Consider the following 12799-nt stretch of genomic DNA (forward strand, 5'->3'; position numbering starts at 1 on the left):
GATGATTAAAGCTCCCTGGAAATGCTATGTGCTGCCTCAATAGGTAATAAGCCTCCTATCATTGGAGTTCTTCAAACAGATATTGGATGGCAATAATTAAAGTTATATGGTCTCCAAGGGGTCTTCTAACTCTGATGTCCTATGATTCCATAAGTTGAATTTAAGATTTATGGTGCAAAATACCACCCTCTTTTTTTATTTTTCCAGTTTTATTGAGATATAATTGACATAAAACCTTATATTAGTTTAAGGTATACAGCATAATAATTTCATATATGTTTATTGCAAAATGATTACCACAATAAATTTAGTCAACATCATCACCTCAAATAGCTATACATTTTTTGTGTGTGATGGAAACTTTTAAGATCTACTATTAAATATAAGTTGTGCTTATTTCAGCGATGTCTGTCTCTCTTTTTTTTTTCTTTTTTTAGGAAGATTAGCCCTGAGCTAACGTCCATGCCCATCTTCCTCCACTTTATATGCGGGACGCCTACTACAGCACGGCTTGCCAAGTGGTGCCATGTCGGCACCTGGGATCCGAACCAGTGAACCTGGGGCTGCTGAAGTGGAACATGTACACTTAACCGCTGTGCCACCTGGCCGGCCCCAATGTCTGTCTCTCTTATTAGCACTTTGAAGGAAGGAACCATATTTGTTTCACTCATCAATTCACACTCAAATACAAGATAGCTCCTGGCACATTGTGGATACATAAAAATATTTGCTTTTTTTCTTTTACTATTTTTGAATTTTTCCCCAGCTTTATTGAGATATTGTTCACATATATCTAAGTTTAAAGTGTACAATGTGATGACTGGATACATGTGTATATTGCAGAATAATTACGACAATAAGATTAGTTAATATCTCTATCCCTTCACATAATTACAACTGTGTGTGTGTGGTGATCACATTTAAGATCTACATTCTTAGAAACTTTTAAGTACGTAACACAGTATTATTAATTATAGTCACAATGCTGTGAATTAGACCCCCAGATCTTATTTATCTTATAGCTAGGAGTTTGTACCCATTGACCAACATCTCATTTCTCCCCTCTCCCATCCCATGGCAACCACCACTCCCCTCTCTGTATCTCACAAATTTTATAGATTCCATATATGTGAAAATATAGTTTTTGTCTTTCACAGTCTGATTTATTTCACTTAGAATAATGCCCTCAAGATCTATCCATGTTTTCACACACACAAAAAAACAAAACACCATCCAGTTTAAGAAAATGGATAGATTTCATTAAAAAGATTAAAGGAAAAATTATTTTTAAATATTATCCCATTTTGGTGTCAAAAAGACACCAAAGAGTAAAAAGACATTTATTCTTCCTCTTCGTCTCTCCCAACTCTGCTGAAGAGGAAAAGAGAAAGGTTGTCTACGGAACAAATAAGGAACTGACTGTCAGGATGCTCATAGGTAATTCAAAACCCATTATCTAGCAGTTTCAAGCAACAGAATCATTTAGAAGCTCTTCTCATCCTCTGCTTCTCTTTGTGGGTATGGATAAAACCTTAGGACACCTACTTTGCTCAACATGGCATGCAATTGAAATGTCTGCCTTCCACACGGAGAGCATGAATGGCCCATGCTTATATGATTTTATTAGTGGGATATCTAAGGATTAAAATAAGCCTCTCATCCTGAGACTGTCCTCCCACATATTTTAAAAAGTACTTTAATATAAGCTTTTGGCTTTACTACTCGTCTCAATGAAGAGCTAATGTGTGACAATTATATCATGTGGTATAGAAATCTATAAGGAGAATCTTGGGATTATATTATTTTCATGTCTTTTTGTATTTTTCAAAAGATCTAACCTAGAAAATACTCAAATACAATGCCCAGTAAAGCCACCAAATGACATTAGTGCACTACATGGAACGGATGATGAATGGAGTTGCTCTTGTCTCCTGAGCTTTTAAAATGTCGCTGTGCTTCCTACTGGTGATGCTTTGAAATTCTCCACCTCTTCAGATCCTCTCAGAGATTTTTCATCAAGTGGAGAAGAATTAAATATATGAAACAGGAGGATTGAGCTAAAAAAATTTAGAACCAAAATAATCCAATATTTGCATGGGTGTAATTCATTGTATTTAATAACAATAATGAGATTCTTTCAACTTGTTTCAAGGAATTCTTTATATTCTAAGATAAACGACTGTCTAGGCAGGACCTAGAATATTGTTAACCAATAATGTGCTTTATTTTGTTGTTGGTTGAAACATGGTGTTTAGTTTTTTTTTAATGACAACATTGTTTTAAGCATCACAATTTAAAAACCCTTCAAAATGCCACAAAGAAATCATTAGTCTAGTAGAGTATATTTTTGTATAATTGATGATAACTGTGTAATGATGTGGTAAGCTGGCAATTAGGCATAATTTGCTTATGCAAGTGAGTGGGAAAAAAGTGGGGATCAATATTCAATCTACACCTATGTGAAAAGCAATTAGTGTAATTGATGGAGAAAAAAACTCTCAACAATGGCTAATTATTCCAAAATGACCTGAAACAGTCATGCAAATTAGTAGAATTAATTATACATGAATGATTAGATTATATAAATCATTTTTAAAACCTTGGAGTTTCTATAGTTAGTCATTCATAAAATGTAGTAAAAAAAGTGATTTAATAATATAATGGATGCAGCTAGAGGATAATCATCAGGTTTTGCCTACAATCTGCTGGCACAATGCCATCTCAAAATAGACAATAATGAATATAAACAAAACAGGTACAATAATTTCTCACTTAGGTTGTAATAGCTCAACAAAGAAGCATTTATCCAATAAACGATTATTTTGTATAATTATTTTTCTCTCTCAAGTCCCACTTAGTGTCTCTACAGGAATTCCTGAGAAAACTATCATATTTCATATTCCTTTCAAAGGTAAAACTCAAATACCTTGGTTTACTTTTCACCAACTCTGGTTTTTGTTTATGAAATCGATGAAGGTTTACTCTGTGCGTATTTTGCATTCTATTCTTCACACAACCATGCCATTCTCATCATTACTTCTACAAAAGAAGAAGAGTTTCAAGAGTATCTGAAAACAGCTTATTTGTTGTCCATCTGAAATTAATTTTAATTTAAATTCTGATTCTCTTTACCAATATATCAATCTATTATCTAAACACATATCGATTCACTTCCTGACTTTATCGAACTCCAAGCAACATGATTGAGTTTAAATAAATTAGGGGCAATGCCACAAACAAAAGCAAACCCTTGGATCTGACTTTATTCTCCGGTGTAAAGTTACAAAACTGAGTCCTGTCGATCTAAGAAATTGGTTACAGCTGAAGTTGTTTCTGGCATATATAGATAATAGTTTTAGGAAAGAAAACATACACACACATATGGACGATAGGGGACATCCCAACTCAGGCTGCCCTTTTTGGTAAGCTCTTTACTTTTTGGAATAATTTTAGACTTATTTCCGTATCTTTTCCTACAGAGAATCAAAACACCTCACATGATGATTGATTATCTTATACACTTGCTTTCATAATGCTACCTGAGTTTCATGCTAAAATAAGCCTAAATGTTTTAACTATTTTTAATTTTTATCAGTTACTCTATCTCCAACTCATCAATGCCCTCTATAAAACCTTGTTTTTAAACTTGCAGTTCTAGTCTTCATCTTTGCCTTCAATATCATAGCTTTATCCTGATGTAAGGCAGCCCTGTGGTACCGCACAGTGGAGTAATACAGCGTTATTAGCATGCTATAAGGACTCGGCACACATTCTCACAAATTACAGAAAGGCATTAAGCATGAATCTTCAGAATGCCCAAGTGCATTTTATAACAACTCAGATAACACTCTGAACTATATTACATTTTTGTTCTGAACAGGAGCCCCTCAGAGAGGAAGTAAAAACTTATCTGCTGTCAAAAAGCCGTGGCATGTTTCGAGTCATGGAAGTTTCACACTTGAGAACTGAAGACAGTTTCGTATGGAATATTTTGACCTTCTACAGAGAATGAACAAGTATGAACACAAATAATAGAAAGCGTTGAGCTCTGAGCTCTGCCGCTGGCTCCTGATCACTGCAGGCCTTTTCATAGCGAGTTATTAAACCCATAAAACTTGCAGTTACCAACCTCGTGATTCACTAGAGAGGCGTAAGCTGGACCTTGGAGGGTGACCAGGGGCAAAAATTTCTCACCAAAGCATTGAAATAAGAATTTCAAATTTCTGAGCACTTTTCTGAATGTAAGTTAGTAGGTTTGAAACATCATTTTATGTTTCTTACAGTAGGTTTATATCTTAATGTACTTTTATTTTGATTTTCTGATATTGTCTTTACCACAACTATATGACATGAGTACAGCATTGTATATATGTGCTGTTGAATCATAGATGAAAAAAGAAAATGAGACCTGGGACGAGAAAATGATTTTCTTGGGTTACAGAGAATGTTGGCCACAGAACTAAGATCAATCTCTGATACTTTTCTTTTGGGTGTGGACATTGTCTGCTAGATTGGGCTGCACATCTAAAGCGTTGGTGTGCGCTGTTCAGCTCAACAAGTGGAGGTCCGTAATCAGTGTCCCTGTATCAATCCCAGGTGCCCAATATAGAGCTTACACTCAATATATTGAAACCCTTCAATCTTTAGGAAAATCGACTTCAAAATTGTAAGTCTTAGAATTTGTGAAACAGGAAAGATCTTAGAGAACATCTGACTCAGTGGTTCATTGTTCAACTTTGGCTGCATATTGGAATCCACTGCGAAGCTGTGAATACTGATATCTGGGTTCCACCCAAAGATATTTTGATGTAATTGGTCTGGAGTGCAGCCTGAACACTTGAATTTTAAAAATTTCTCCAGAGGATTCATATGTATAGCCAACGTTGGGAACCATTGATCTAGAGACAGTATTGCATACTTATAAACTTACATGCCTACAGGAGCCAAAAAGATTACATAAAAGAGGAAAGTAGGACAGGTATAAGAAAAATAACATAGCTATCTTGGACTATTGCTTATGTTTCCACTCTTGATTGAGATATGGGTAAAAAAAATATTGCTTCACAATAAATAAGAAAACCAGTGCAAGCTCAATGTCAAATAGCAATTGACACATACTTTGTGTGGGGAAGTCATAGGGCATATTGGGGATATTGTGTTTAACTAGGATGTCATTTAGCAATCACTTGCAACATGTAGTAGTTCTATTAATAAAAAGATCTTTCTTCATATACAAACTGGGGTTTTTCACTTTTAAAAATATATTATTATTTCCTGCTGATGGACAGTACTTGGGGCTTATCAAATGGGCTTCTTTCAGTGATTTGCCTTCAGTTCTATGGTATGAACCCAGAAGACTCACCTCACTGCTGCAGTCCCTGAGAAATTCAGCACACAGCAGTTTCTGTTTACAAACCTCACTGACAGCATTATCCTGACTACGCTCAGTTGAATTACATCAAAAGTCCCGCATTTCCACGGCATTCTCACTCATTTCCCTTCCACTGACACCTAAAATTTAAGACACAGCAAAGAACCTAGAAAGGACCAATTAGAGCAAATAATTTATAAATTAGGGTCTATTTATTGGATTCAAACTCTAGAAAAGCTGGCAAATACAACTTCCCATTACTTTTTTTTTAAATCTATAAAAACTGTATACAATAAAAACAATCCCATAAAACTTTCATAAACATTATTGTAAAATGTTTTCAAACCAATAGTCCAGATACAAAACTGTTTTAGAACTTCAAAATCAGCATATTGTGCCTTATTTGTGATCATTGTACGACTTTAGTAGTGTAAGCTTGTGAAGACGCCACTACCTAAAACTGTGCACTCTGTAGGCTAAACATTGCCTACCCCAATACAAGGCATCAATAAAGGCCTGTTGATTGATTGCCACATGAATTAAACATATATTGCTACCCCGCCTCCCGGGTTCTCATTCTGGAACTTTAATGTTGCCAAGATTCCAGAAGAGTACTCCTCCAATACTCATAATTATAGCATTTAGTAAATGCTTTTGTGTGCCCAAGGTATGTGAACATATCATACTACTTTCTTGACTTACAGAAACCCCCTCTTAAGTTCCTGTCTTTCTATTTGACACCTCTCTGGATGTGTCAGTTCATTAAGAAGCTACTTTCTTCCTATTTGATTTGACTTTCCTCTTGATTTTAAGTTTTAGGAGCCTGCAGATCAATGTCTACCCTCATCAGTTTCACATTAGCATTCAGCCTGTCAAGATTATTTCATTCAGCTGCCCCCACGTGTCAATGTGGGTCAAGAAGTATACTGTTGGGGAAGACCACAGACTCTCTTGACTGAAACCACCCATTCCATGTTAGTGGGCAGCAGGAAAAAGACACGCGATCAAACACCGTCTTGATGTAAGGGAACACAGTTTGAAAAACATGAATACAAGCCCATCACAGGAAAATCAGTGATAACGTGAAGACAAGCAAGTCAAAATAGAATAGCATCCTTCAGACTCATGAGGTGACTCCACTTACTAACAAAAATGTGAAAGGTCTACCATAAATATTTAAAGGATTGTTTTGTGGAAGGGGAATGAGGTTCATACTAAATATTAACAAGGGTAGAGTTTATGTCAACATGTACAAACTGCAAGTGGATAAGCTCAGTGTTGATATGAGGAAGAACTTTCTAACTGAACAAGTTGACTTGTTGTAGATGAGGCTCCCTCAGAAGGCAAAGAGTTCTACCACTAAAGCTATTAAACTTTAGACTGGACATCAAATTTCAGAAGTAAAAATCAGTGGCTTCAAAGGGAAACAAGCATTAAATGGCAATTGGCAGGGTTAGGTTACACCTCCTCCTAACACCAGCATTCTGGGATTCTGTCAAGGATGAGCTCAGACTGCTAGTGTTTGCCCGCAAACTCTCACTGAAAGAAAGAAATAAAGAAAAGAAGCCAAAGCATAAATAACTGCAAATAGATGCTAACATAAAAGTAACACCTATTCTACAGCTAATTGCTGGTGTGATTCTCCTCTAATTACATGACTGTGAATGTGTCTTTTCTTTTTAAGTCTTCTGCCAGGATGGCTAGATCCAAGCATGTTTTACAGCAGCTCTAATAGGGGACTATATTTTGGAGTAGAATTTGTTGAATTCCTGTCAGTACCTGTCATTATTTTATTTGATCTTATTGACTTCAATAGCATTCTCAAGTAATACTTTCCAGATTAACGAGTGGATTGTTTACAGAGAAGAAAGTAAACACTTTTCCGTTAATGAAATGCATTTAAGAATTAACTTCCTGTCAGTCCATTTTATAGAAGTGGCATTTCAAAGCCCTGTTAAGATTGTTTTACAGACTTCGTAACTGCTGTAACACATTAGGGGGTAATCACATTGGATGGTGCCTGCTGAGCTTGGCAAGACTTGGTCAGTAGTTTAAAGAACTGTTCCATTACAGTCAGCTCACTAGTAGCTGGGTGACTCTAATTGAAATAACCCGACTGCGCCATTAATCCAAATGAATACTTCAATCCCATTTATGCTTCATTTGAATCCAAGATTAAAAAGATGTCACTTACAAAAATGAGCTTCATTATAATATTGGCCTCAAGGGTCAGGGTAGTAGGAATATATTGTAGGTGAAATCTCATACTGATACACATTTTTAAATCATTTGTCTATTAGTTTTTTATTACAAGTACCTGTCAACTATGAAGTCAAATCATAGAAATCCCTATGATATTATAATTTTCAATATATCTATTTCAATTGACCACTATTAGATGAAGATCAAGCAGATTTTATGCTAATACTCTTGACAAAGCCCACTTTCCATGATGTTGACAGAGATTGTGCTTTAGAAACTGAATCTCCTCTCCAGGTCCCCATGAGCCCCACCTTCTACCACCTACTATTCAGATCCTTTTGTAGTCTTCTCCAACATCATACCAGGGTTGGTTTGTGTGTCCAAGGAATACAGCCAAGATAATGACATGTTACTTGTAAGATTAGGTTGGATTCCCTCTCTCAGATGGCTCTTCCTAAGGGAAGCCAGCTGCCATGTTGTGAGGATACTGAAGCAGCCTATGGAGAGAGAGCCATGCAGCAAGGAAGTATCTGGCCACAGCAACTATGCAAAATAATAAACCTTTCCTGTTCTAAGCTACTAAAATTAAGATTACTTTTTATGCAGTAACAGATAAATAAATTCAGATCTTAGCACTTTAGAAATGGGATGCCGAAATTAAAAAAATTCTCAATGTGAGAGTGACTTTGGAACTGAGGAGTAGGCAGAAGCTGGAGAAGGTGAAAAGACTTTGAAGAGAGTGCTAGCGAAAGCTCGAAGTGCCTTGAGCATGCGGACTTAAGAAAAGTAAAGAAAATCTACTGGAAAGTTGGAGTTTAGAAATACCGTTGCCTGCAGTAATAAGCAAGGTAGAACATTTGCCTAAAGAACTGAGTGATCTTGCTAAAAGTCTGTCCAACCAAAGTATTAAATGTCCCTTGGTTTCTCCTTGCTGCCTACAAGAAAATGTGAAAGGAGAGATAAACTAAAGGAAGGATTGTTAAACAAGAAGAGATTATTATCAGGCTAATAATATTATGTTAATAAATATATAACAAAAAGACATGACATGACAAACTCATTAAAATATGCAAGAAATAGAAAATTTGAACAGATTCATTAACATGAAGCAAATTAAAATGGTAGTCAAAGACATGTTTTCCATCAGCAACTCGTCCCCATTAAAAAAAGTAATCCTTGATGGATTCACAAATGAGAATTACCAAACTATCATGGATAATTTATTCTATGCTTATTAATTTCCTAGGGCTACTGTAATGAACGACCACACAGCAGGTGGCTCAAAAACAACAGAAATTTATTCTTTCAGAGCTCTAGAGCTTCAAATCCAAAACCAATATATTGGCAAGGCTACGACCTCTCTTGTAGCTTCTGGTGGATTTTTTTAATAGACGTTTTTTAGAGCAGTTTCATGTTGATAGCAAAATTGAGGAGAAAGTATAGAGATTTCTCATATACACCCTGCCCACAACCATTCATAGCCTTCCCCATTATCAACATCTTCCACCACAGAGATGCATTTATTACAACTGGTTAACCTATATTGACATATCATTGTTATCCAAAGTCCATAGTTTACATTACGGTTCATTCTTGGTGTTGTGCATTCTATGGGTACAAACACATGTATTCACTGTTATAGTACCATACAGAGTAGTTTCACTGAGTTTTTAATATTCTTTGTCTGTCTATTCATCCCTCTCTTCTCCCTAATCCCTGGCGACCACTGATTATTTTACCTGTTTCCATAGTTTTGCCTTTCCCAGAATGTCATATAGTTGGAAGCACACAGAATGCAGTCTTTTCAGATTGGTTTCTTTCACCTAGTAATATGCATTTGAGTTTCTTCCATGTCTTTTCATGGCTTGATAGCTGATTTCTTTTTAGCAGTGAATAATATTCCATTGTCTAGCTGTACCTAGATTATTTATCCATTCATCTACAGAGGGATGTCAAGCTTACTTCTAAGTTTGGCAGTTAAAATAGAGCTGCTGTAAACATTCATGTGCAGGTTTTATGTGAACATAAATTTTCAACTCCTTTGGGTAAATGCCAAAGAGCATGATTGCTTGATTGTACTGTAAGAGTATGTTTAGTTTTGTACGAAACTACCGAAGTGTATTCCATAGTGGCTACACCGTTTTGCATTCCCACCAACAATGAATGAGAATTCCTATGACACATCCTTGCCGGTATTTGGTGGTCTCACTGTTCCAGATTTTGGCCATCTTAATAGGCGTGTAGTGGTATCTCTACATATTTTAATTTGCATTTCCTTGATGATATACAATGTGGAGAATCTTTTCATACACTTCTTTGCCATCTGTGTATCTTCTCTGGTGAAGTATCTGTTAATATCTTTGGCAGATTTTTTATTCAGGTTGTTTGTTTTCTTGTTGTTGAATTTAAGAGCTCTTTGTGTAATTTGGATAATGATCCTTTATCAGATATGTTTTTTGCAAATATTTTCTCCCAGTCTATGACATTTGTTTTCATTCTCTTGACAATGTATTTTGCAGAGAAGAAATTTTTAATTTTATTGAAGTGCAGCTTATAAATTCTTTCTTTCATGGATTGTGCTTTTGTTGTTGTATTTAAAATGTCATTGCCAAACTCAGGGTCATCTACATATTCTCCTATGTTATCTTCTAAGATTTTTATAGTTTTTTGTTTTACCTTTGGGTTTTTGATCTATTTTGAGTTAATTTTTGTGAAAAGTCCTGCTTTTTTCACTAGCTCCTCCTCTTCTAAGCTCCATTCAAATGTCTTTTCTGAAAACCCACCTCAACTGTTTCTGTCCCTGTGATTCTTGGTCATGGTGGTCAGGGGACTGGCGGTGGTGAGGCTCTGTCACTGCAGGACCAATCCAAGTCCGCATTGTCAAAAATAACCATTCCTTTGAGTTAGATGACACCACATTAAAGTGCACGCTTCTCTTGGAAGCTGTCAGAGTCAAGGAGATTGTTGCCATATCTGTTCCTGGAGCATTTTCCTGTATTCCTGACAGAGTTCATGTTGAGACACATGTAGAACTAGGAATCAGTTGATTGGATTTGAGATTATAGAGAGGTCTGCCTGGATGAGAGAGCACAACAATCCAGGTGTGGAGTGGTCTTCCTTATCAATAAACCTGATGGTAAAAAAGTTGCGGTGTTATTGATGGACTCTCAAGGAACCTTTAGCACAATGACCAGCTTAATACAGGTATATAATTTATCCCAAAATGTCCTAAAAGATGATCTGCAGAACTTCCAGCTTTCCACTGAGTATGGCAGACTGGCAATGGAGGTAATATCCCCGAAGCCATTTCAGAGTCTGATATTTCTTGTTTGAGACTGGAGTTTCCCATGTGAATTTTCATATGGAGCTTATGGTGGCACCAAATTCTTGGAAAAGTGCCTCAAGTCCTCTGGGAAACAGCGTGAAGAACTACAGAATGTTTCAAAACATATCTATTTCTGTTTCACCAAAATATATTGCCTTCTGCTGCCTCATCCTAGCTTAAAAGTAGCTACTTTGATGGAATCCAAACTTTGATGGAAAACTGAAAGAGACAGATGATGAATTCATCAAAACTTGAAAACACTGATTCCTTGGCTACCTAGTCCTGAGAACCTAGATATTAAAGAGATTAATAGGAATAAAATCACCTGCCAAGGTCTGGTGTACTACTTCAAGGTTTATCAAAAGATCTATCAAGGTTAAGAATTACTATATCCCAAATCTATTTTACAGGCCACAACAGAAGCTAAGGATTTAGTAGTCATGGCAACTGCCAAGGATACATGAAACGAGAAAATGGAAGAGATCTGTGGTAGTGACACACCACTTCTGTTTCCAAATGACTTGCAGACCAAACATCTGGAGCTTAAGGAAGAATCTGTGGAGCTATCCTGAGGAGTGAAGAAGATGGTTGGGGAGGAATTGAGCTGGCGTTATGTGTGGCATTTGGAGAGTAAAATAAATGAGCCCTACCAGTATATCAAGCATAATGAGCAAAAATATCTTCCATGCACTCATACCCAGGCCACACTGTTTATCACCATCTTTATTTCATATGTGATTGTTGGTGTGACTAAATTCATTGGTTTGCACATTATAGATAGACTATGCAATGTGATAATGGATTTCACCCTTATTACCCTGTGCTCCAGGGTACAATCTGGTACTCAGGAGAATACCAAGAGCTAGGTGCTGTAATACATCAGGTAGCTGCAACCTTATGGGACAGGCTTTATACAGGTTTTATAGTACTGTGGCAACCAACAGAAATCTCCATCACCAAGCGTTTCCTGTACCAAATTTGAATTCTACTGAACTATCAGAAAAGAAGAAACTTTAATCCAAATTTTAAAAAATACAGCTGTATGACCAATTGCCAGTTAAATATTCAGTTTTATGTCTTTATGGAAGCATTCAAAGTGCTTTCATCAGAACAGAGTGAAATATCAAACAACTTTCAAGATTGCAAATGGTTTAGTTCTTTGACTTCAGATATATGTGTGCATGGTTATATCATTTCATTAACGTGCATTTTCCTGATTTTTTTCTTCAAGTGTGTTGTCATAATTTAAAGTATTTGCTTATTTAAGATGACAGTATCTATGTTCTGCTGGAATTTATTAGATTCTAAGAATGAGTTATAATTAAATGACATAGATACTTCAAAAAATTGTGCAGAGGGTAACATCTGTGTCTAGAATCATTGTTTTGCATATGGATGTCCAATTGTTTCAACATCCTTTGTTGAAAAGACTATCTTTGCTCCAGTGTATTACCTTTGCTTCTTTGTCAAAGATCAGTTGACTCTGTTTATGTGGATTTATTTCTATGCTTTCTATTTTGTTCCACTGATTTATTTGTCTATTCTTTTGCCAATACTACACTGTATTTATTGCTGTACATTTATAATAAGTCTTGAAATCAGGTAGTATCAGTCTTCCAAGTTTATTCTTCTCTTTCAATATTGTGTTGGCTATTCTGGGTCTTCTGCTTCTCCATATAAACTTTAGAATTAGATCCTCAATGTCAACAAAATAACTTACCGTGATTTTTATTGGGAATGCATTGAAACTATAGATCAAGTTGGGAAGAACTGACATCCATGAACATATAACATCTTCTTATTTATTTAGTTCTTCTTTGATATCTTTCATTAGAGTTTTGTAGTTTTTCTCACACAGATCTTATACAATCGTGCATCGCATAATGACATTTCAGTCAACA

The 12799-nt window shown here is 35.9% G+C and overlaps 1 pseudogene; it reads left to right on the forward strand.

The window, feature by feature from the left end:
- LOC124251575 (atlastin-1-like) overlaps nucleotides 1-11915 on the forward strand; it is a 105453-nt pseudogene extending 93538 nt beyond the window's left edge.
- Nucleotides 11916-12799: the final 884 nt, after the last annotated feature.

Source organism: Equus quagga, chromosome 1, assembly GCF_021613505.1.
Source record: "Equus quagga isolate Etosha38 chromosome 1, UCLA_HA_Equagga_1.0, whole genome shotgun sequence".
NCBI lineage: Eukaryota > Metazoa > Chordata > Mammalia > Perissodactyla > Equidae > Equus > Equus quagga.